Here is a 27,667-nt window from a genome sequence, read left to right as displayed (position 1 = left end):
CATCAGCCAAATACAAACCTAGGTAATGAACTCTCAGTGATAAAACAAAACCGAAGTTTTTACAACAGGAAACCAGATATGTCAATCTGTAAACGACAACTATAAAAGTGGGAAAAATGGTATAGGTATAGAACTTTCAAATGGAGAGAAAGTCAAAGTGATATCAAGAAATGAAAGACTTGTTCAAACTTAGGAACACAGAGGTGAATTTTAAGGTAACCTGTTAACATATCTACTCATAAAAATAAAGAAGAAAAACATAAAGTCTCAGTAAACACAAACTCTACAAAAATGAAAGAAATGAAAAGAAAATCAACAACAAAATGGAACTCAGCATAGGAGAGTAAGATGAACAAAGAGTCAAAAAAAGGAATTCTTCAATGATCATCTTTGTGTTTTCTGTTTTCTCCCCCTGTTCTGGAACTCTGATCATTTGCAAATTTTTGACTTTGACAACCCTCTCTTTATTTATATCAATACTTTTCTACAGGTTTAATAATGAATGACATGAATTACTATGATTCACATTTCATAGATGAGGAAAGCCAGTGCCGTTGAGTTGATTCTGACTCATAGTGACCCTATAGGACAGAGTAGAACTTCCCCATAGAGTTTCCAAGTAGCACCTGGTGGATTCGAACTGCTGACCCTTTGGTTAGCAGCTGTAGCACTTAACCACTACGCCACCAGGGTTTCCAAAAAAGAGGAGGTTAAAGAAGTCTAAGCAATCTGATTGATATAGAGCACAAACTACTTGTGGCTGCTTCTACTTCTATCGAGCTGAAATAGAAACAGAATCAGGGTTTTAGAACTGGGAGGGTATTGAAGATACCATGAAACCCCACTCAACATTTTCTGGATAAATACTGGTGCACCAGAGCAACCAAGTGAGTTCTCTAAGATTACACAATTATAATCTCGGCAGAGTGCTGGACACAGCAGCTAAGCACAGGGTAAGATTATGATGATTGTTTGTGATTTATACCCTGTAAACCACAATCATTTTGTCATCTAGGATCCCAACCTTATCTTAGGCATAACCAACCTTATTTTAGTAACATCTCTGATCTAAACATTCTCCCTCATTTATATGCTAAGTTAGGATACTTCTGCCAAGTTACTGGGTGAATAATTCATTATGTATTGAGTGGAGGACAAGCCTTATTGGTAATGGAAGTCTTTCAGCAAGCGTTTGGATCTCCAAGGAGTACTACAGGTATGCTTTTGGGGCAGTCACCATAGTACTTTACAGAAACTGGGCTTTGGGGTTTAGGGGAAAAACCACTGTGCAGGGAGCCAATGGGATTGAACTGAGCTCTATATTCTCAGCATTCATTTTCTTCTGTGTAAAATAAATGGATTGGCTGCATTTCTCAGATGTTCACTCTACAATGCTAAACTATGGCCAGGATTTTTATGTTCAAACATTCATTTCGCAGCTTGGTCTATTATATAATTTTACACTTCTCTGAGAAAAGATCTTGGCCTCACCTGTATCCATGGGGAGCTCAGAATGCTGAGGTTTTCATTTAATTTCTCCATCAGTTTAAGAAAATTTTGATCTGTATAATCAAAACGATTCTGGAAAATAACAGAGCAAATCACGTTGCAGCGAGCACAGTCCAGGATGAAAGTGGGATCACAGGATGAGGCTAAAGAGTTGGAAACATTAAAAAATACCATTTAAATATACATATAAAACTCTTTGTCACTGAAATAGCTTTATAAAGCAGTAGCTAACTGCATATTCCCTTGTCAGCCAAATATTTAGCAAGTTCATTCAACATATCTTCAAATTGAATTGACCATTCCTTCCTACCTAGTTCAATAAAGATGTTCCCAATTCTTCATTCACTTTCTATGTACTCACTTATACCATTCTAGATCAAGGTGCCTGTAATTTTGAAGGTTAAAAGAAAAAAAAAATTTATAGACAACTATTTCTAAAACAAACTCATAATCCTCTTTAAAGTTCTAAACAGCAAAGATGTCACTTTGATGACTGAGGTGAGCCTGACCCAAGCCATGGTCTTTTCATTTGCCTCATATGTCTGTGAAAACTGGACAATGAAAAAAGAAGGCAGAAGAATTTATGCATTGAAATTAGGGTGATGGCAAACAATACTGAATATACTTTGAATTGCCAGAAGTACAAACAAATGCGGCTTAGTAGAAATACAAGCAGAATGCTCTTTAGAGGGAGGATGGGGAGAATTTGTCTTGCTTACATTATACATGTCATCAGAAAAGACCAATCCCTAAATAAAGACATCATGTTTGGTAAAGTAGAGGGTCAGCACAAATGAGGAAAACCCTCAATGAGATATACTGACACACCGAGCAAGCTTTAATTCTATTACACATGAGGTTGCCAACATTAACAACAATAATCTAAGTTATGGCTATAGAGTCATATCTGTCTTCAAATCCTACTGACAATTAAGCATTGATAATGGAAGGGAGAAAATAGTTAGGGACCTCAACACTTCTTATATTTACTGAATATTAAAGGAACTACCTGTAAAACCAGCAGAGGGAAAGATTAAAGACAGTGTTCACAGGTTAATTCAGGTATTTAAAGGAACAAATGTAAAAAATAAAAAACCTTCCACACAGTATAAATAGGAAGCTTAACACAAACTAACAGAACTTCTAAGAAGATAGTTTGCTTAGTAAAAATTAAAGGAGAAATTTTCATTTCATACATAAATGATACGTAGGACAAAAAATGAAAAAAAGTAAGTTAATAAATGGAATACTTTTATTCTTTCGTTTTGGTTGGGGGAAGGGGAATATTTTCCTGCTGTAGGAATTAGTACCCATCATTTTTATCTTCAATCGGGAGCCCTTTTGGCACAATTTTTAAGTTGCTCTGCTGCTAACAGAAAGGTCAATGGTTTGAATCTACCAGCCTCTCCTTGGAGATAGATGTGGCGGTTTGCTCCCATAAAGATATAAAGCCTTGCATTATTCGTAATAGCAAAAAGATAGAAACAACCTAGGTACTCATCAACAGGTGAATGGATAAACAAATTACAGTACTTAAACTCAATGGAATACTGAATACTACAGAACATAAAGAACAACGATGAGTCGCAAAAGGTCTCAAAACATGCATGAATCTGGAGGGCATTATGCTGAGTGAAATAAGCCAATCACAAAAGGACAAATATTGTATGAGACCACTTTATAAAAACTCAAGAAAAGATTTACAGATGGAAAAAGAATATTTGGTGGTTATGAGGAAAAGGAGGAATGGGAAGAGGAAATCACTAAGTAGATAGTAGACAAGTGTTAACTTTGGTGAAGGGAAAGACAACATATAATATAGGGAAGTCAGCGTAACTTGACCAAGGTAAAGTCTTAGACACTTCCTAGATACCTCCAAACACCTTGAGAGACCAAGATACCGGGGCTGTGGGCTGGGGACTACAGTCCCAAGGGACATGCAGGTCAATTGGCATCATATAATTCATAAAGGTAATGTTCTACATCCTACTTTGGTGAGTAGCATCTGGGGTCTTAAAAGCTTGTGAGTGGCCATCTAAGATACATCTATTGGTCCCATTCCGTCAGAGCGAAGGGGAATGAAAAAAAAAAAAAACAAACAATGACACAAGGAATATTTTAGTCCAAAGGACTAATGATCCACATGAACCAGAGCCTCCACCAGCCCAAGCCAAAGATAACTAGATAGTGCCAGGCTAACACCACAAACTGCTCTGACAGGAATTGCAATAGAGGGTACTGGACAGAGTGGGAGAAAAATATAGAATAAAATTCAAATTCCAAAAAAAAAAAGACCAGATTACTGGTCTGAAAGAGACTGGAAAACCCCTGAGACTATACGCCCTGGACACTGCTAACTCAGAACTAAAGCCACTCCCAAAGTCCACCTTTCAGCCAAAGGTTAAAAGGCCTATAAAACAAACAGTAACAATGTGGGGAATGTGCTTCTTAGTTCAGTCAAGTACACTTGCCCAAGATCAAAGATGAGAAAGCAGAAAGGAACGGGAAAACTGGATGAATGAATACAGGGAGGCTGAGGTGGAAAGGAGGAGAGTGCTAACATATCACAGGGACTGCAAGTGATGTCTCAAAAAAATCTGTGTATAAATGTTTGAATGAGAAACTAATTTGCACCGTGAAATTTTGCCTAAAGCACAATAAAATTTTTTTAATTGCTTAAGAGACAGGTTTTTATGTACATATGTATACAGGAAAATTAGAAATCATCAAAAATGAAATGGAATGCATAAATATCGATATCCTAGGCATTAGTGAGCTGAAATTGACTGGTATAAGCCATTTTGAATTGTATAATCACATGGTCTACTATGCCAGGAATGACAATTTGAAGAGGAATGGTGTTACATTCATCATCAAAAAGAACATTTCAGATTTATCCCTAAGTCCAATGCTGTCAGTGATAGGATAATATCCATACACCTACAAGGAAGGCCAGTTGATATGACTATTATTCAAATTTACATAGCAGCCACTAAGGCCAAAGGTGAAGAATTTGAAGATTTGTACCAACTGCTGCAATCTGAAATTGATCAAACATGCAATCAGGATGCGTTGATAATTACTGGTGATTAGAATGCAAAAGTTGGAAACAAAGAAGAATTGGTAGTTGGAAAATATGGCCTTGGTGATAGAAATGATACCGGAGATTGCCTGATAGAATTTTGCAAGACCAACAAGTTCTTCATTGCAAATACCTTTTTTACCAACATAAAAGGTGACTATAAACATGGACTGCACCAGATGGAATACACAGGAATCAAATCCACTACATCTGTGGAAAGAGATGATAGAAGAGCTAAATATCATCAGTCAGAATGAGATGGGGGCGAACTGCAAAGCAGATCATCCATTGCTCATAAGCAAGTTCAAGCTGAAACTGAAGAAAATTAGAACAAGTCCATGAGAGCCAAAGGACAACCTTGAGTACACTTACCTGAATTTAGAGACCATCTCAAGGATAGATTTGACATCTTGAACTCTAATGGCCTAAGACCAGAAGAGTTGTAAAATGACAGAATATCATCATGAAGAAAGCAAAGGGTCATTAAAAAGACAGGAAAGAAAGAAAAGACAAAAATGGATGTCAGAAGAGACTACAAAACTTGTTCTTGAACATTGAGTAGATAAAGCAAAGGAAGAAATGACAAAGTAAAAGAACTGAATAGAAGATTTCAAAGCATGGCTTGAGAAGACAAAGGAAAGTATTATGATAACATGTGCAAAGAGCCAGAGATAGAAAACCAAAAGGAAAGAACATGCTAGGGATTTCTCAGGCTGAAAGAACTGAAGAAAAAATTCAAGCCTCGAGTTTCAATAGCGAAGGATTCTATGGGGGAAAATATTAAATGCCACAGGAAGCACCAAAAGAAGATGGAAAGAATACAGAGTCACTATACCAAAAAGAATTGGTTGACATTCAACCATTTCTTGAGGTAGCTTATGATCAGGGACTGAAGATACTGAAGGAAGAGGTCCAAGCTGTACTGAAGGCACTGGTGAAAACAAGGCTCCAGGAATTGAGGGACTATCAATTCAGATGTCTCAACAAATTAATGCAATGCTGTAAGTGCTCACTTATCTATGCCAAGAAATTTGGACAACAGCTACCTGGTCAAATGACAGGAAGAGATATATATTTATGCCTTTCCCAAGAAAGGTGATCCAACCTAATTCAGAAATTATCCAGCAATATCATTAATATCACACAGAAGCAAAGTTTGGTGAAAATCATTCAAAAGCAGCTGCAGCATTATATCCACAGGGAACTGCCAGGAATTCAAGCCAGATTCAGATGAGGACGTGGAACCATTGATATTGCTGATGTCACATGGATCCTGGCTGAAAGCAGAGACTACCAGAAAGATGCTCACCAGTGTTTTATTGACTGTACAAAGGCATTCGACTCTGTGAATCATAGCAAATTATGGATAACATCGAGGAGAATGGGAATTCCAGAACACTTAATTGTGCTCATGAGAAACTAGTACATAGATCAAGAGGCAGTCGTTGAAACAGAATAAGGAGATACTGCATGGTTTAAAGTCAGGAACGGTGTGTGTCACAGTTGTATCCTTTCACCATACGTATTCAATCTATGCTGAGCAATAACCCAAGAAGCTAGACTCTATGAAGAAAAACAGGGCCTCAAAACTGGAGGAAGACTCATTAACAACCTATGTTATGCTGATGAAATGACCTGGCTTGGTAAAAATGAAGAGGACTTGACACACTTACTGATGAAGATCGAAGGCTGTAATAGCCTTCAGTATGGGTTACACCTCAACATAAAGAAAACAAATACCTTCACAACTGGACCAATAAGCAACACCATGATAAACGAAGAAAAGATTGAAGTTGTCAAGGATTTCATTTTATTTGGATCCACAAGCAACACCCATGGAAGCAGCAGTCAAGAAATCAAAAGACTCATCGCATTGGGCAAATCTGCTGCAAAAGATCTTTTTAAAGTGTTGAAAAGCAAAGACGTTACCTTGAAGACTAAGGTGCGCCTGACCCAAGCAATGATGTTTTCACTCACCTCATATGCATGTGAAAGCTGGACAATGAATAAGGAAGACTGAAGAGTTGACGTCTTTGAATTGTGGTACTGGTGAAGAATATTGAATATACCATGGACTGCCAAAAGAACGAACAAATCTGTCTTGGAAGAAGTACAACCAGCATGCTCCTTAGAAGCAAGGATGGTGAAACTATGTATCACATACTTTGGACATGTTATCAGGAGGGATTAGTTGCTGAAGAACATGATGCTTGGTATAGAAGAGGGTCAGCAAAAAAGAAGAAGACCCTCAAGAAGATGGATTGACACAGTGGCTGCAACAATGGGCTCAAGCATAACAGCAATTGTGAGTATGGCACAGGACTGGGCAGTGCTTCGTTCTGTTGTACATAGGGTTACTATCAGTTGGAATCAACTTGATGGTACCTAACAGCAACGACAATATGTGTATACACACACACACACCCACACATATATATATATATACAACCCTGGTGGCATAGTGGTTAAGTGCTACAGCTGCTAACCAAAGGGTCGGCAGTTTGAATCCACCAGGTGCTCCTTGTAAACTCTATGGGGCAGTTCTACTCTGTCCTGTAGGGTCGCTATGAGTTAGAATCAACTCGACGGCACTGGATTTGGTTTTGGGTTTATATATACCTACAAAGAGAGCCTTGGAAAGCCTATGTGTCTCTATAAATCAGAATCAGATCTACAGCAATGACTTTTTTGGATTCATCTCTAATCAGACCCATAATTGAATTTTTTGCTAGGCTCACTTTCTTGTGCACTTGTGGGATATTGCTTTTGATAAAAATCTACAGAATAACTATTTTACAGTAAATTTTAAAATTTGGCCATCATTTAGGTCAATTCCATTATTTTACAGAAAAAGAATTTAAAGCAGAGGAAATGTTTTTTAGTTTTTGGTTGATGATTTGTAAAATGAAACTATTCTAATCAAATTAACACCGGATTTTATACAAATTCATATCTACAGATGTACCACATGGTAATTGAAACAAAAGTGTTGTGAAAGAATACGGAAGCATCAAATAATAGGAAGTTTGTGGAACTAGCTTATCTTATACCATCTGCAGTGTTCAATCTTTCCCTTCATTTAAAAGCAAGGATTAAAATTCAGGATAGTTTGGAATCAAAGCTGAAAACCACTCTTATTGTGACATGTCTTTTATAGGTTAGAAGAGCTGGCAGCGAGGGGTAAATAATTAACATAAATGCTCTTACCTAAAATCCAATTATGAGACAGAAAAAGATAAGCAAAGACAAACAGAGCCAACTTATCATTAGAGAAGATAGAGCAAAAAGTTATTAATAATACTCTAAATCTACTTAAGTAAACAATTTTATAAACTGGTATTTGTGTATTTTGCAGAATTGTGCCATACCATACATTTCCTTAAAACACAAAAATCAATACAGTTAGTAGACAGTGACATTAAGTATTTCATGTAGATAGTTTTAAAATAGTCCTGTGTTTACAGGGAGACAGAGTTGATGACAGCTGCACTAACAGATGCCTGGGCAATTAAAGGAGCCCTGGAAACCCTAGTGGTGTAGTAGTTAAGAGCTATGGCGCTATTTTAGGTATGGTGGCAGTTGTTAAGAACTGAGTTGTTAACAAAAAGCTTGGCTGTTTGAGTCCATCATCCACTCCTAGGAAACCCTATGGGGCCGTTCTACTCTGTCCTTTGGGGTCCCTATGAGTTAGAACCTGTTCCACGGAAACTGGTTTTTTTTTTTTAGGCAATGAAAACCATACAGGAGCATCATGTCTTGTGAGAACTGCAAGCCTGGGCCTTGGCAGAAACCCTCAGATATGTCAGTGAGGCTGACCATAATATAGAATCCAATGATGTGGAAGTACAAAACTCTTGCTTCATGGTCCATAGGGGTGTGACAAAGTCATAGTCACAGTGTCCACTTGAGAAGTATTCACCAGTGAAATGTTCTGAGGTAGGTAACCCAAAATTATGACAGAGCAAAACATTGCTTTTTAACTTTAAGAAAATGAGACTCAAAACCTTCTATCTGATAACTTGCATTTGAAGAAAACAAAGATTAAAAGAGCCTTTTATAACCACACTGTGTACAAATCATGTGCCCACACATGCAGCACAGACACACAAGCACCCCCATGTTCTCTGCTTCAAACCCACACTCAAGGAAAGACTTGGCCTCCCCTGAAATGTTTCCAAGGACCCCAATAGAGAAGAGAGCCATGTGTTAAGGCCAGCTTTACTGAGTAAAGAATCACCCACCCTTGGTTTTCCTCAACTCCCCCACTAGGCAGCAGGCTTCCTCCTGAACTCGGTCCTCAATGCTCCTCTTGCCCATTCCAAAATTCCTCAGGGTCATGAGGGAGAAGCGCCGCATATCCTTCCATGACTTCCCATTGCTGAAAGCTACTCTTACCAGGAGGGAGAAGAGACATTAGGCAGGAGATTCTTGGCAAGGCATTGTGCGCTGACCTAGGCAGGATGGCCCACATGTTGCCTGGGCAAGTCTTTGATCTTTCTTTTCCAACCTACCCCAGTCACCATTACCCGTTCCCAACAAACCAACGTGAATGTCTACCAAATTCTTTAGTAGCTTTTTCAATTATTGGAAATCATACTCTTCCAGAAAACGCTTTTCCCAGATCAATCAGGGCTTTTTTAATTGCTTCATGCCCATGCAATACCACTATGGGTTTCATGCCAAAATACAGACTGAATACAGAGCCATAGGATTTTGAGAACTGGGAAAGGAGAAATGGGTGTAAAATTAGCAAAAGAAGCCACTGTTTGATTTATATGCTGTGCATCATTAAAAATGACACTGTCATCATATTCTTGATGTTCTTATTATACTACATACAATTTCAAATATTTTTAATTTTATATAAACATGGTGGTGATTTTATAGCTGCTGTTTAAGGGAATCTCTGATGTACCTGGCAGTGAAACAGACACTCGTTTCACACATCATTACAGCTAACCTCATGTGAACTCCATGAGCAGATTTACTTACCTTATTTTACAGAAAAGGAAAATGAGATTCAGAGTTTTTTGTTTCTAGTATCTCTCAGCTAATAATTAAAACCTATTGCAGTCAAGTAGATTCCAATTCATAGTGACACTATAGGACAGAACAGAGCTGCCTCATAGAGTTTCCAAGGCTATGATCTTTACAAAGCCAACTGCCATGTCTTTCTCCCACGGAGAGGTTGGTGGGTTCCAATTGCTGACCTTTAGGTTAGCACCCAAGTGCTTAACTATTCTGCCACAGGACTCCTTCAGTTAATAATCAGAAGACCCAAATTTGAACACTTGCTTGGTCAATTCCTGATAGCTGGACATTTTATCCCCAACACGTACCTTCGAACCAATATCCAGGTGATTGATTTGTAAACTCCTTCCCATGGTGATTCTATTCAGTAGCATTGTGATGCACACTAGAAATCTATATTTTTAAAAATTGGTTCATATAATTCCAAGCCCAGCCGAGTTTGAAATCTGTGGGAATTGCTCACAGAGAAAGAGAATGGGTACATAGAGGCAGTGCCAAAACAGGCAGCATCTCATGGAAGAGCCATTTCTTCCATTATGCAGCATTCCCAGGCCACAGACAGCAGCTTTGTGTAGGATCTAAAAGGGTGCTGTCACTACCAGGGCCTCCCTGGTAACTGCTTTCTTTCAATGACCCAGGCTGGTCCTTAGTCCATCCCTGTTCCTTTCATCAGGTGTAATCACCTTCTTAAGAAAAGTTCAATTTTTATGGCTAATCTGAAGAAAACACATGGTTTATACCTTAGGTGACTCCTGAATGAACATTCTAATCACAAACCACTTTCAACACCATTTACTTTCAGCCAAAAAATCACAGCAAAGGACTCGGACACAAAGAAGGGCAGCATTGCTCCTGTCTTTTGCAACTTCACTGCTACATCATTTTGATTCTGTGTTACAATGACTGAACCAAATTTTTCTCTTCTCTCAAAATGCATTACTTCATTCCTTTATTTCTAAGGATGACAGAGAAAAAAAAGCAACAGAAACAACAAAATCCCCAGGAACAATTTTGCTTTAAGACGTTCTACTTTAATACCTTGTTTCTAGCAATACATTATATTTACAAGTAGGGGTTAATATGCTTACCCCCTGCAAGCCACTGGAGAGAGAAAAACATACTTACATTGTGTATGGAATTCTTGATGTTCCTCACAACTAACTGTAGGATATTTCCAATAATTGGAAGAGTAGTGAGGCCAGGTGGGAGCTTCCCTTTCCCATAGCTGTGTGTCCAGAGTGAAAAGAGAATCAAACTGAAGAGACAGAGCACCAGGACTACAATTGTATCCACTGAAGCCTTCTTTTCCTACTCAGGCAACTATGGCTTCCAATTCAAAGATTTTAAATACTCCTTGCTGTGTAACTCATGATTCTGATAAATAAAAGTGACCAATCAGATAGATTTGCTATTATCCTTCTGGGTGAACTTTGTCCTACTGAGAAAGAAAAAAATAAAGTGACATTTAATCTTGCTCTCTTTCTTTCCAAGGACAAGGCCCCACCTTGGAGATTCTGATTTAACAGATCCGGGGTTGAGCCCAAGTCCTGGTTAAAGAAAACATGCAACAAAACACCACTTGTGGTTCCAATGTGCAGCTAGGATTGAGAACTATTGAAGTGAATAGTTTGATATAAAGTATTGCACAGCACTCTGGATTCTCAAATGACAAGCTGGAAATTTATGTCTTAGAAGGAGTCAGAGTGTTCTATGCCTTGTGTATAAAAATGTTCTGCATTGCTTTTAGAAATATTAGAAGACTTTGATCTTGAAAAATCTTGACGATGGAAGACTTTTGAACTATTTCAGTGTATTTTACTTACTCCCCTATCTAAACATAAAATACAATACTTAGCATAACTCATGTATCTTGAATGACCAAACACATATCCAGTAATTAATATGTATTTGTGCATACTTTACCATTAAAAATCACCACCTCCTCATACCAGGGAGATAGAGAATTATTTTTTATATTTCAAATGGAAAGGACGACACTGGGAGAACAGCCTTCCAGTATCACATGGCTCATATGTGGCAGAACTGAGATTTGAGAGATCGTCTGAGGCCCATGTGGAGGACTACCTCTTACACTACAGCTAACTCAAGAATAAACTTAGCATGACAGGAGGCAAGGCCAAGATGGTGGAATAGACAGATGCTTCTGGTGAAAAAACAACAAAGACCTGAAAAAACAAGTGAAACGAGTGTATTTATGACAAGCTAGGAGCCCTGAACATCAAACGCAAGGTTAGAAAACGAACTGAGAGGCAGGGGTAGGAAGAGACAGTTCAGAAGCAGAGAGGAGTTACCGGACTTGAGTCATCAGGAGCCCTCAGACACCATTCCCGGGAGCAGCTGCAGCAGGCTGGCACTAGCGTTTGGCTGCAGTTTCCTCAGCGAGAAGCAGCCAGCAACCCAGCCTACTCAAACCTCTGGAACCAGAGAAGAGTGGCTCTCTCGGCAAAAGCTAAGTACTAGTGTATATTTTACCACCACCCCCCGCCACTCCCAGGATGGCTTCAGTGGCTGACTTCCCTGGGCCTAAGATAGGCCCTGTTGAGCACCTAGAGCCATCCTCCAGGCTGTTGAGAAGGAATCTTTTGCAATTGGGGGAAAAGATAATTTCCCAGCTCCAGTAACCGGGGGAGCTCAGGACAGAAGCAGCTCCTATTCAGGCATAAATGGACCGTGGACTTTGAATACCTTTCCCCTTTGCATGGAACTGTGTGGGCCTGTTTCAGGAGAATAGGCACTTTTGGCAGACTGCAACTGTTTTAGCTGTGTGGTGTACAGGCATGTGTTTGATGTTTGACCCTGCTTTGCCTATTAAACAGGGTCCTCACCTGACCACATCAAGGGCCTAAGGACTTGTGGCTCCACTCAGGTCACCCAGCCACCCACGACAGGGTTCCAAGGATAACTGGTACCTCCCAGACCTTACAGCCAAAAACATTGGGTGCCCATGGTCTGTCTACAGAACCCACCCACCTGTATGCTGTAGGGAACAGGGACATGCTTTCCTCAGAGACACTTGTAGGATGATTCTCAGCCCACTGCCTTGTTCAAAGCATGACACCCTGCTGTAACCAGGTACCGGTACCTACACCAATCACCCCTGCCCTTCTAAGACTGTAGGACACAGCCTATACCACACACTTGATGGTCAACTACCTGGACACCTGAGCTGAATTCATATAAGAAAAGCGAATGGACTCCTAGATGGATATACCTGATAACAGCTCTAGCCATCTATGGACAGGACATCAGAGCTCCAAAGGCAAAAATAATCAAGCTAGCTCACTCAAGCAACCCATTTGGGCATATCAAAACAAAACAAAGCAAGTAGCTATGACACAGTAAGCAAACAAAATAAACTAATACAATAACTTATAGATGGCTCGGAGACAACAGTCAATATCAAGTCACATAAAGAAACAGACCATGATTGCCTCAATAATCTCTCAAAACAAAGAATCCAGGGATCTTCTAGATGAAGGTGCCTTCCTAGAATTACCGGAGGCAGAAAACAAAAGATTAATATACAGAACCTTCAAGACATCAGGAAGAAAATCAAGCAATATGCAGAACAAGTCAAAGAACACACAGATAAAGCAGTTGAAGAAATTAAAAAGATTATTCAGGAACATAATGAAAAACTTAATAAGCTGGAAAAATCCATACACAGACAGCAATCAGAAGTTCAGAAGATTAACAATAAAATTACAGAAGTAGACAACTCAATAGAAAGTCAGAAAAGCAGAAATGAGCAAGTGGAAGGCAAAATTTCTGAACTTGAAGATCAAGCACTTCGCATCAATATATTTGAAGAAAAATCAGATAAAAGAATTCCAAAAAAAAAAAAAAAATGAAGAAATCTTAAGAATCATGTGGGACTCTAGCAAAAGAAATAACCTACAAGTGATTAGATTACCAAAACAGGGAGGGATAACAGAAAATGCAGAGAGAATTGTTGAAGAATTTGTTGGCAGAAAACTTCCCTGATATTGTGAAAGATGAGAAGATATCTATCCAAGATGTTCATCCAACTCTGCTTAAGGTAGATTTTAAAAGAAGTCTCCAAGACATATTACAATCAAACTTGCCAAAACCAAAGATAAAGAGAAAATTTTAAGAACAGAAAGGATAAATGAAAAGTCACCTACAAAGGAGAGTCAATAAGAATAAGGCTGGACTACTCGGCAGAAAACAAGCAGGCAAGAAGGCACTGGAATGACTTATATAAAAAATTGAAGGAAAAAAATTGCCAGCCAAGAATCATATATCCAGCCAAACTGTCTCTCAAATATGAAGGTGAAATTAGGACATTTCCAGATAAACAGAAGTTTAGGGAATTTGTAAAAACCAAACTAAAGCTACAAGAAATACTAAAGGGAGTTCTTTGGTTAGAAAATCAATAATATCAGGTAACAACCCGAGACTAGAACACAGGACGGAGCAGTCAGAAGTCAAACCAAACAGGGAAATCACAAAAATAAATCAAGATAAAAAAAGCTCAAAACAGGGAAACAGCGATGTTATTATGTAAAAGAAGACTACATTAAAACAATAAAGAGTGACTAAGAAATGTAGTCCTAGATTTTCCAAATGGAGAGGAAGACAAGGCAATACAAAGAAATAAAAGTTAGGTTTAAATGTAGAAAAATAGGGGTAAATAATAAGATAACCGCAAAGGAGACAAACTACCCTATACATCAAAATAAAATACAAAAAAAAAAAAAAGAGACTCAGCAGAAACAAAATCAACAACAACAAATATGAGGAAAAGACAATATAGAAAGATAATCTACTCAGCACATAAAATTAAGTGGGAAAAAGAAACTATCAACAGCACACAAAAAAAGACATCAAATGACAGCACTAAATTCATACCTATCCATAATTATGCTGAAAGTAAACGGACTAAATGCATGGATAGAGACAGAGAGTGTCAGAATGGATTAAAAAACACGATCCATCTATATGCTCCCTACAAGAGATACACCTTTGACTCAGAGACACAAACAAACTAAAACTCAAAGGATGGAAAAAAATGCATAAAGCAAACAACAATCAAAAAAGAGCAGGAGCGGCAATATTAATTTCTGACAAAATAGACTATAAAGTTAAATCCATCTTAAAGGATGAGGAAGGACACTACATAATGATTAAAGGGACAATATACGAAGAGGGTATAACCATATTAAATATTTATGCACCCAATGACAGGGCTGTAAGATACATAAAACAAACTCTATCAACATTGAAAAGTGAGATAGACAGCTCCATAAGGCCATAAAAGTAGAAATCAATAACAGAAAAAGCAGGGAAAAGAAATCAAACTCTTGGAAACTGAACAATACCCTGCTCAAAAAAGACTGGATTATAGAAGACATTAAGGATGGAATTAAGAAATTCATAGAATCCAATGAGAATGAAAACACTTCCTATCAGAACTTTTGGGACACAGCAAAAGCAGTGCTCAGTGGTCAATTTGTATCAATAAACACACACAGAAAAAGAAGAAAGGGCCAAAATCAAAGAATTATCCCTACAACTTGAACAAAGAGAAAGAGAGCAACAAAAGAAACCCTCAGGCACCAGAGGAAAACAAATAATAAAAATTAGAGCAGAACTAAATGAAATAGAAAACTGAAAAACAATTGAAAGAGTTAAGTATACAAAAGTTGCTTCTTTGAAAAGATTAACAAAATCAATAAACCATTGGCCAAACTGACAAAAGAAAAACAGTAAAGGAAGCAAATAACCCACATAAGGAATAGGATGGGTGAAATCACAACAGACCCAACTGAAATTAAAAGAATCATAATCAAATATTATGAAAAATTGTTCTCTAAAAAATTTGGAAACCTAGAGAAAATGGACAAATTTCTAGAAATGCACTGCTCCCTAAACTAACACAAACAGAAGTAGAATAACTAAATAAACCCATAACAATAGAAGAGATTGAAAAGGTAATTAAAAAACTCCCAGCATAAAAAAAGCCCTGGCCCTGATGGCTTCACTGGAGAACTCTACCAAACTTTCAGAGAACAGTTAACACCACTACTACTAAAGGTATTTCAGAGCATGGAGAAGGATGGAATACTCCAAAACTCATTCTATGAAGCCAGCATAAGCCTGATACCAAAACCGGAGAAAGATAGCACAAAAAAAGAAAAGTACAGACCAATATTCCCCACAAACTTAGATGCAAAACTCAACAACATTCTAGCCAATAGAATTAAAAAACATATCAAAAATAATTTACCATGACCAAGTGGGATTCATTCCAGGTGTGCAAGGATAGTTCAACATTAGAAAAACAATCAGTGTAATCCATCACATAAATAAATCAAAAGACAAGAACCACACAATCTTATCAACTGATGCAGAAAAGACATTTGAAAAAGTCCAACACCCATTCATGATGAAAACTCTCAGCAAAATAGGAATAGAAGGGAAATTCCTCAACATAATGAAGGGCATTTTTAGGAAGCCAACTGCCAGCATCATCCTAAATGGACAGAGTCTGAAAGCATTCCCCTTGAGAACGGGAACCAGACAAGGATGCCTTTTATCACCATTCTTATTCAACATTGTGCTAGAGCTTCCAGCCAGAGCAATTAGGCTAGAAGAAAAATAAAGGACATCCAAATTGGTAAGGAAGAAGTAAAGCATCTCTATTTACAAATGACATGACCTTATATACAGAAAACCCTAAAGAATCCACAAGAAAACTACTGGAACTAATAGAAGAATTCAGCAAAGTATCAGGATACAAGATAAACATACCATTACAATAGCCCCCAAGAAGATAAAATACTTAGGAATAAATCTAACCAGAGACGTAAAAGATCTATACAAATCAAACTACAAGACACTACTGGAAGAAACCAAAAGAGACGTACATAAATGGAAAAACATACCTTGCTCTTGGATAGGAAGATTCAACGTTTTGAAAATGCCTCTTCTACCCAAAGCCATCTATAAATACAATGTGATCCCAATTCAAATTCCAACAGCATTATTTAATGAGATGGAGAAACAAATCAACAACTTCATATGGAAAGAGTAGAGGCCCCGGATAAGTAAAGCATTACTGAAAAAGAATAATGTGGGAGGCCTCACAGGAAACTCTGGTGGCATAGTGGTTAAGTCCTACAGCTGCAAACCAAATGGTGGGCAGCTCAGATCTACCAGGTGCTCCTTGGAAACTCTATGGGGCAGTTCCACTATGTCCTATATGGTTGCTACGAGTTGGAGTCACCTTGATGGCAAGGGATTTGGTTTTTTGGTTTATACTGCCACAGCACTCAAAAGAGCCTCATACTGTTACAACAACAGGTATAGAGCAATGGAACAGAATTGAGAATTCAGATGCAAATTCACCCACCTATGAGCAGCTGATATTTGACAAAGGCCCAAAGTCCATTAAATGGGGAAAGGACAGTCTCTTTAACAAATTGTGCTGGCATAACTGGATATCCATCTGCAAAAAAAATGAAAAAAGACCTATACTTCATACCATGCACAAAAACTAACTCAAAATGGATCAAAGACCTAAATATAAAATCTAAAATGATAAAGATCATGGAAGAAAAAACAGAGAGAACCCTAGGAGTCCTAACACATCACGTAAACAGTATACAAAACATTACTAACAATACAGAAACACCAGCGGAGAAACTATATAACTGGGAGCTCCTAAAACTCAAACACTTATGCTCATGCAAACACTTCACCAGAAAAGTACAAAGACAACCCACAGAATGTGAAAAAACATTTGGCAGCCACAAATCCTGTCAGTGTCTAATCTCTAAAATCTATAAGATACTGCAAAACCATAACAACAAAAAGACAAATAACCCAATTAAAAAATGGGCAAAGTATATGAACAGGCACTTCACCAAAGAAGACATTCAGGCGGGCAACAGATACATGAGGAAATGCTCGTTATCATTCGCCATTACAGAAATGCCAATCACAACCACAATGTGAGACCATGTTACCCCCACAGGGCTGGCATTAATCCAAAAAACATGTAATATTAAATGTTGCAAAGGCTATGGAGAGATGGGACACTTATACACTGCTGGTGGAATGTAAAATGGTATAACAACTCTAGAAATTGATTTGGTGCTTCCTTAAAAGTACCATAGGATCCAGCAATCCCACTCCTTGGAATATATCCTAGAGAAATAAGAGCTCTCACACAAATAGATATATTCACACCCATGTTCACTGCAGCACTGTTTATAATAGCAAGATGGAAACAACCAAGGTTATATGTATTCACACAATGGAATATTATGCAATGATAAAGAACAATGATGGATCCATGAAACATCTCATAACATGGAGGAACCTGGAAGGCATTATGCTGATCGAAATTGTTAACAATTGCCAATCTGACGCAAAGGGTCCTTGTCTTTTGAGTAAGAATACACGCAAAAGACAAACTTTATTTTCAGCAAGCTTATTTTGCTTGAGTCAAGCAAAAGGAGTCAGGAGGGATCTAAGCCTTTCCAAAAGACTGACTCGAAAAGGGAAGCAAGGCTAGGCCTTATATGGGTTCAGTGGAGAAAATAGAGTAATGAGTATTTAGTGGGCTTCTTTCAAGGGGCGGGTACTTCTCAGAATGGTGATGTATGTTAATTAGGTTGCATGTGTATCTGGAATCAAAGATGGAACCGGCTGATATTCAAGATGGGGTCCTCTTGCAGGCCTTGGCATCACCTATTATGGGATATAGCGCACGCGCACTTGATCTTCAGCACTACATCGCCATCTTCCGAGGTCGAACAGCAGTCACTCTCCACTCCTCTGCGTATAGGAAGCCTGTAAAGGAGGAGGGGACTAGAAAGATACTAAGAAGGAGATAGTAATTCATGGACTGCCCCAAACCTATCTCATGTTGACAGGGTGGGTTCCTGTTTACCCAACTTCTAGATGGTAATCTTTTTAAAAGCTCTTTTTTTCCACCAGCACAGTTAACTCTATGTGTCTCACAATAGGGTGTGGTTCTTGTTTACCCCACTTCTAGATAATAATCTTTTAAAAGCTCTTTTGTTCAGCCACTGGCACAGTTAACCCTATCTGTATCAAAATTAGTCGCAAAAGGACAAATATTTTTTGAGACCACTATTATAAGGATGCAAGAAAAGGTTTAAACACAGAAGGAAACATTCTTTGATGGTTAAAAGGGTGGGGGGGGAGGGAAAGGATTATTCACTAATTAGAGCAGCATGTGTGGGGGTCTTGGGATCTTCCCTGTGAGTAGGCAAGTTATTTTTCCAATTAGTTAGATCTGTGGTAGGGTGAACCCATACCATTGGAGTTTCTCATCCTACAGTTTCTCCTTTTCCTGGTTGGGGAAATTGTCTTGAATGGAAAAATCCCGCTGGCCTGCTACAATCCCTGGACCTAATGGAGTACTATTCTGGGTGTGCAGCAGGGATAGAACCTTCGTACCCAAGCCCACTCCTGGAGCAGATGGAGGGTTTATAGTTGGACATAAGGTGGTGGTGGCAGCCTCAGAGGTCCGGGGACAAAAGTCAGTTCCTCCTTGGTGCCAGGATCTAAAATTTTTGGTTTCATTTCTTTTGCCACCATAACTTCACACTGTTTCTGTAAACTCTTGTTTTGCCAAAATATCATAAAAGCTTCATTCTACTTCCCCTGTCTTGTACCAAATAAGTCTAATTGCAGTATAGTGTTATAATTTAAGGATTCTTTCTAGCCAGGTTTCTCCAACTCCCATTTTGTACTGTGGCCAGGGCATATTACACAGGACCTTCATTTTGGACCCCTTCATGGGATTGCTCCCAAAGTGAGGCCAATTTTTAAGTATACAATCCAGAAGACTACATTCCAGAATACTTGTTGATTACCTGTTTCTCCACAGTAAGAACATCTTTGCTTAGTGAACAACAGGAGTTTCACAGGCTAAGAGTTACCTTCTCTACATCCCTTCTCTGTCATGACCAAATTTATCTCTTACTCACCTAGGGAATCTTCACCATCTTTCTGTGTGCATTGGGATGGGTAGTCAGCTCCTTTTGGTCAAAGGCACTATTAGGAACCAGGCAAATCAAAATGTTCCATCTGGGTTGCCCAAAATTTTTACCCACCTCAAGTTCTGGGTTCAGACCTGATACAACTTTCCCCAATAAAGATGACACCAGAAGGAAAAAGGATTTATTCAGAGCATGTGCACAAGCTGAGGCAGACAGGAATGTAGTTCACTAATTGTGCCTGTCTTGGGTTAACAGGTTAGCTTTTTATTCTCTGAGGAAGGGGGAAGTTCTTAAAAAATGATACAACTATGGGGATTTCTACATTTTCAAACATACCTTCTAAGCACAATACAATCCTAATCTCATTATAATGTTAGCGTCTCATTATCCTGTTAAGTCTCCACCTAGGGGAGTGTTTTTATTATGTTAATGAGCCCTTTTCTGATCTTTGGGCTCAAGGTTCTGGTGCAAGGGTTAATACTTGAAAATTTGCCTCTTGTGGTTATTGTTCTGAAAGTTTCACAGGGAGTGGCTGTTTTGCTCTTAGCAAGCTTTGTGTAAACTAGGCTCTTTCAGGACATACTGATGATATCAAGGACACCACAGGATTCTTTAAGATGCTGAGGCCTCTCGCTGGGACAGTCTCTTTGCAGTGAATTCAACAACACCAGAACCATCAACTATTTCTAAAGATTGCCTGTGGGTTCCTCCTCTCTCAAGCTCCAGGAAGTTACCTTGTTATGGAGAGATGTCAGGGGAGTCTTGAGATTCTGAGCACTGAGTCCTCCCCTTCCTGGATGCCCACAACCAACAGATTCTCCTCTGTGTCCTTCACAGTCTTTGCCTCCCTCACTTCTGTAAGCCCATGATCTCTGCTAGTCAGACTATTCTTATTACTGCTTTGACTCTACTGTCCATTATAGTAACCATGCATGCCCACCTGTTTTTGGTGGTTCATTGTGAGAAATTGACCCCTGCCACTTAGGATTCAATTATCCCCATTATATTTAAGGGTTCCAGTCCAGTTGCAACAGCTCCTGCTGTAACTTCTCAAGTGCTGAGAAGAATGACAGAGCTCTTCAAAGATACTGTGGCTCCCTTATAAATTTATTTCTCATAGTGGTGCTGAAAAGCGTGTCAAAGAGCATAAATGTATACTCTGTTGAAGTTAAAGCAAAGGGATTTATTGAACATTCAGAAGCAATCTGACCAGGGAAACGTCTCATCTTACAGAGTGAAACAAACACTCCCAAAATGGCGAAGCTGCAAAGAATTTTTAAAGGGCGTGAACAAAGAACCTAAAGCGCTCTATTGCAATTGCGGTTTACAAACTTAGCTGAGCATGAGGCTGGCTTATTGGGAGCGGTACAGAGTTCCTTAGAAACAGCTTGCTCAAGAAAAACATTTCTTGTGAGTGGTTGCCTGGAAGATTCAGATAAATGTCAGCACCAAGGCCTTTTTCTGAGACATTGTTTTTACATGCTTATCAAGGAAGAAATATTTCTTGAGGCCATCTGGCTGGGAGGGTTTTGACAGCCCCTGGGAAACACTTTATCAACATTCTTCCAGTTTAACCACAGAGAAGTTTTTTTTTTTTTTTTGGTTACTTAGTTACAGGTCTTAAAAAGTAGGTGAGGGGTTAGTATATAGCAGAGGAAAGGCAAGATGGAGTAGAGCCTCGAATCCTAAAGCAGCCACTTTACTGTATCAAGTGCCTCCATTTACTTGCTCTTATTGAAGTGTATTCTTTGTAGTCTACCAAGATGGGCAATTATGGTGGTAGGGAGGAGCTTGCAAGTTGAAAATCTGGAGGGCATGTGAACAGGATGGAAGCTCAGTCAGGACTTGATGTTTCAGTCTGATGTCAAATCACTTCTTCTCTGGGAAACCTCAGCTTTTGCTCTTAAGACCTTCAACTGATTGGATGAGTCTCAGCCATAATATCAAGAGCAATCTCTTAAAGTAAACTAAAAATGTTAGCCACAACTACAAATACCTTCACAACACTCAGATTAGGGTTTGATTAAATAATTGGGCCCTATAGCCTGGCCAGGAGCCCTGGTGGTACAGTGGTTAAGCATTCAAAACAGCTAAGCAAAAGATTGGCAGTTTAAAATCCACCAGCTGTCTCTTGGAAATCCTATGAGGCAGTTCTACTCTGTCCTATAGGGTTCCTATGAGTCAGAATTGACTTAGCAGCAATGGGTTTTGTTTGGTAATACAAGTGTAGCCTAGCCAAGCTGACATATAAAATTAACCGTCATAGCCCACCCCATGTCAACTTGGCAACAATACACCTGTCTTTAGGCCATATTTAATCTCTAAATCTACCTCCCATCTATCACTTTGTCATACTCTGGGGGCTTTCATGTTGTTATGATGCTTGAAGCATGCCAGCAGTTTTTGAAATACAAGCAGGGCCACCCAGGGTGGACAGGTTTTGGCAGAGCTCCCATAATAAGACAGACTAGGAAAGAAAAAGCTGCTGAGCTACTTCCAAAAATTAACCAAAGAGAACCTTATGGATCACAAGAGAACATAGTTTGACTTGCTTGCTTTGGACACATCATCTGGAGAGAATAATTTTGGAGGGGAACATCATGTTTTGTAAAGAGAGGCCAAGGAGCATTAAGGAGACTCCTGGTGAGATAGATAAATTGGCACAGTGGCCACAGTGATGGACTTGAACATGCTGACAATTGTGAGGATGACAGAGAACCAGACAGCGTTTTGTTCTGTTGAGCATGTGGTCACCATGAGTCGGAGTTGACTTGATGGCTGCTAACAAAAACAACAATCTCCAAATAAAGAAAGTAGCAAAGTCATACTTCTGTCTAACACTGTACAACTATCCTGCCTACATCAGAAAACTCACTAACCATTTCACTAAACTAAGCCAAACCTGTTACTCTTCAGCTGATTCTGACTCATAGAAACCCTCTAGGGCCCCACAGAGTTTCCAAGGACTGCTGGGTGGATTTGAACTGCTGACCTCTTGGTTAGCAGTCATAGCTCTTAACCCCTATGCTACCAACCATTTCACTAGAAACCAAAAACAAACAGACAAACAAACCCATTGCTGTCGAGTCGATTCTGACTCAGAGTGAACATATAGGACAAATTAGAACTGCACCATAGGGTTTCCAAGTTTCAGCTGGTGGATTTGAACTTCCAGCCTTGTCATGAGCAGCTGTAGCTCTTAACCACTGTGCCATCAGGGCTCCAACCATTTCACTAAAAAAGGACACCAATTCCTTGGATGTTGTACCCTCTTCCCCTTGGTATCTTGTTATTTAAAAACTAAGATATAAAGTGGAAACCCTGGTAGAGTAGTGGTTAAGTGCTATGGCTGCTAACGAAAGAGTCAGCAGTTCAAATCCACCAGGCGCTCCTTGGAAACTCTGTGGGGCAGTTCTACCCTGTCCTGTAGGGTCACTATGAGTCAGAATCGACTCGACAGCACTGAGTTTGGTTTGGTTTTGGTTAAGAGGTAAAGTTAACTATTATTAATACAACTTATGTTATATGAAAATGGAATAAAAGAGGGAAAAATTATTGCATGTATACATGTATAAATACATATATGTATTTATATATACACTAATATATATGTATTTATATATACACACTATATAATATATAAATATAATATAATATATATTATATATGTATTTATATATACACACTAATATATATTTATATATATTATATATATGTATCATGTTTATATGTGTACGTGTGTGTCTTAGGCTGGGTTCTCTAGAGATGCAAAACCAGTAAAGCATATAAATATATATATAGAGAGAAATTATATCAAGGAAATGGTTCTCATGATTGTAGAGGCTGAATCCTCCCAAGTCCTTGTATCAAGATAGAGACTTCTCTCAATTCAAATAGCAGCAGGGGCTGGCGAGCCCAAAATTGCCAGATTGGAGAGCGGGTTCACGCTTTCAGGCTATGAAGATCCTCAAACTCCAAGATCTGCAGATAAGTTGATAGCTCAAGTCCCAAGAGCTGGAGGTCAGGTGAACAGGAGGCAGCACAGGATCCAGAGACAGCAAAGAAGCCAGACCTCTGCTTATATTTTGTTGCAGGCCACACCTCCAAGGAAACTCCCTTTCAACTGATTAGCTAGTCACAGCAGATTCAGTCATGGGAGTAATCATATATAAACACTGAGAATCATGGCACAGCCAAGTTGACACAAAATCTTAACCATCAAAGTGCGTATGTATATACAGGTATTCGCCAATTTATGACATATTCTACTTATGGGAAACTGCACTAATGACCATTCATGTTTTGTTTTTTTTTGGGGGGGGGTTGTACATTTTATCATTAGTAATATGTGGCAGTGCATAATTGGATGATATTATCATTCTCAGATGTTCATTCGCAGATGTTCAATTTTATGATTCACCAGCCAAAATGCTTCCAGATTTATAAAGATACTGATAATAAAAGGGAATAAAAAAAAAAAATGACGTACTCAATTTACATTGGAACGAATTTTTCATTCAGTCACTGGAAAGGAACCCTGTCTTAATTCGGGGACTAACAGTACATATAATCGATGCCTTTGAAATGTGGTGTTGGCAAAAATACTGAATATACCATGGACTGCCAAATGAATGAACAAAATTTGTCTTGGAAGAAGTAACAACCAGAATGCAAAGCAAAGATGGTGAGACTAGGTCTCACATACTTCAGACATGTCATCAGGAGGGATCAGCCCCTGGAGAAGGACATCATGTTTGTTACAGCAGAAGCTCATCAAAAAGAGGAAGACCCTCAACAAGATGGATTAACAAAGTGGCCACGACAATGGGCTAAGGGATAACAATGATTTTGAGGATGACCCAAGGCCAGGCAGTGTTTCGTTCTGATGTACATTGGGTCGTTATGAGTTTTGACCAACTGGACTGCTCCTAATATGAGTTTTGACCAACTGGACAGCTCCTAACGACAACAACAATGTATATGCATATATGTGCATATGTATGTATACGTGTTTGTATATAACTATAGGTACAGATACACATATACATATTATATACACACATGAACATATGTATATGCACTAAAATGTGTGACAGCTTTCTGTATATATACATATATATGTATATACACATATAGACAATGACAGACTAGAAAGAAGGACTTGTTATTCTCCTTTTGAAAAAATTGGCCAGTGAACACCCTAGGAATAGCAGCAGAACAATACCTGGTATAGTGCTGGAAGATGAGCCCCTCAGGTTGGGAGGCACTCACACTTGGTGAAGAACTGCCTTCTTGGGGTAGAGTCAACCTTAATGATGTGGATGGAGTCAAGCTTTTGGGACCATCATTTGCTGATGTGGTATGATTCAAAATTAGAAGAAACAGCTGCAAATATCTGTTAATAATAAAAATGTGGAATGTATGAAGTATGAATTTAGGAAAAAGGGAAATTGTTGAAAATGAAATGGAACATTTGAAGATGGATACCCTATTTAGTGAGCTGAAATGAAACTGGTACTGGCTATTTTGAATCAGACAATTGTACAGTCTACTATGCCGGGAATGACAAATTGAAGAAGAAGGCTGTCAAGTTCATTGTCAAAAAGAACATTTCAAGCTCTATCCTGATATACAACGCTGTCAGTGATAGAAGAATATCCATATGCCAACAAGGAAGACCAGTTAATATGACTATTATTCAAATTAAAACATCAACCACTAAGGCCAAAGATGAAGAAACTGAAGACTTTACCAAATTTTGCAGTATGTAATTGATCAAACATGCCATCAAGATGCATTAATAGTTCTGGTGATTGGAATGCAAAAGTTGGAAACAAGGAAGAAGGATACGTAGTTGGAAAATACGGCCTTGGTGATAGAAATGAGACCTGAAATCATGATAGAATTTTGCAAGACCAACAACTTCATTCCAATTACCTTTTTTTTTTTTTAATTACCTTTTATTAAGCTTCAAGTGAACATTTACAAATCCAATCAGTCTGTCACATGTAAGTTTACATACATCTTACTCCCTTCTCCCACTTGCTCTCCCCCTATTGAGTCAGCCCTTTCAGTCTCTCGTTTCATGCCAATTTTGACATCTTCCCTCTCCCTCTATCTTCCCATCCCCCTCCAGTCTAGAGTTGCCAACACACTCTCAAGTGTCCACCTGATTTAATTAGCTCACTCTTCATCAGCATCTCTCTCCCCCCCCCGCTGACCAGTCCCTGTCCTGTCTGATGAGTTGTCTTCGGGGATGGTTCCTGTCCTGTGCCAACAGAAGGTCTGGGGAGCATTGCCGCCGGGATTCCTCTAGTCACAGTCAGACCATTAAGTATGGTCTTTTTACGAGAATTTGGGGTCTGCATCCCACTGATCTCCTGATCTCTCAGGAGTTCTCTGTTGTGCTCCCTGACAGGGCAGTCATCGATTGTGGCCGGGCACCAACTAGTTCTTCTGGTCTCAGGATGGTGTAGGTCTCTGGTTCATGTGGCCCTTTCTGTCTCTTGGGTTCTTAGTTGTCGTATGACCTTGGTGTTCTTCATTCTCCTTTGCTCCAGGTGGGTTGAGACCAATTGATGCCTCTTAGATGGCCGCTTGTTAGCATTTAGGACCCCAGACGCCACATTTCACAGTGGGATGCAGAATGTTTTCATAATAGAATTATTTTGCCAATTGACTTAGAAGTCCCCTCAAACCATGTTCCCCAGACCCCCGCCCCTGCTCCGCTGACCTTTGAAGCATTCATTTTATCCCGGAAACCTCTTTGCTTTTAGTCCAGTCCAATTGGGCTGACCTTCCTTGTATTGAGTGTTGTCTTTCCCTTCATCCAAAGCAGTTCTTATCTACTGATTGATCAATAAAAAACCCTCTCCCTCCCTCGCTCCCTCCCCGCTTCGTAACCACAAAAGTATGTGTTCTTCTCAGTTTTTTCTATTTCTCAAGATCTTATAATAGTGGTCTTATACAATATATGTCCTTTTGCCTCTGACTCATTTCGCTCAGCATAATGCCTTCCAGATTCCTCCATGTTATGAAATGTTTCAGAGATTTGTCACTGTTCTTTATCGACGCGTAGTATTCCATTGTGTGAATATACCACAATTTATTTACCCATTCATCCGTTGACGGACATCTTGGTTGCTTCCAGCTTTTTGCTATTGTAAACAGAGCTGCAATAAACATGGGTGTGCATATATCTGTTTGTGTGAAGGCTCTTGTATCTCTAGGGTATATTCCAAGGAGTGGGATTTCTGGGTTGTATGGTAGTTCTATTTCTAACTGTTTAAGATAACGCCAGATGGATTTCCAAAGTGGTTGTACCATTTTACATTCCCACCAGCAGTGTATGAGAATTCCAATCTCTCCGCAGCCTCTCCAACATTTATTATTTTGTGTTTTTTGGATTAATGCCAGCCTAGTGGGTGTGAGATGGAATCTCATCGTAGTTTTAATTTGCATTTCTCTAATGGCTAATGATTGGGAGCATTTTCTCACGTATCTGTTGGCTGCCTGAATATCTTCTTTAGTGAAATGTGTGTTCATATCCTTTGCCCACTTCTTGATTGGGTTGTTTGTCTTTTTGTGGTTGAGTTTTGACAGAATCATGTAGATTTTAGAGATCAGGTGCTGGTCGGAGATGTCATAGCTGAAAATTCTTTCCCAGTCTGTAGGTGGTCTTTTTACTCTTTTGGTGAAGTCTTTAGATGAGCATAGGTGTTTGATTTTTAGGAGCTCCCAGTTATCTGGTTTCTCTTCATCATTTTTGGTAATGTTTTGCATTCTGTTTATGCCCTGTATTAGGGCTCCTAGTGTTGTCCCTATTTTTTCTTTCATGATCTTTATCGTTTTAGTCTTTATGTTTAGGTCTTTGATCCACTTGGAGTTAGTTTTTGTGCATGGTGTGAGGTATGGGTCCTGTTTCATTCTTTTGCAAATGGATATCCAGTTATGCCAGCACCATTTGTTGAAAAGACTATCTTTTCCCCAGTTAACTGACACTGGTCCTTTGTCAAATATCAGCTGC

The 27,667-nt window shown here is 39.0% G+C and overlaps 1 pseudogene; it reads right to left on the bottom strand.

The window, feature by feature from the left end:
* Positions 1 to 283: 283 nt before the first annotated feature.
* Positions 284 to 24,355, bottom strand: LOC104845827 (cytochrome P450 2C9-like; annotated as a pseudogene).
* Between the last annotated feature and the right edge of the window lie 3,312 nt (positions 24,356 to 27,667).

This window comes from Loxodonta africana, chromosome 16 (genome assembly GCF_030014295.1).
Source record: "Loxodonta africana isolate mLoxAfr1 chromosome 16, mLoxAfr1.hap2, whole genome shotgun sequence".
In the NCBI taxonomy this organism is placed as follows: domain Eukaryota; kingdom Metazoa; phylum Chordata; class Mammalia; order Proboscidea; family Elephantidae; genus Loxodonta; species Loxodonta africana.
Note: the sequence above shows the minus strand (reverse complement) of the source record. Positions and strands in the feature narration are given on the sequence as shown.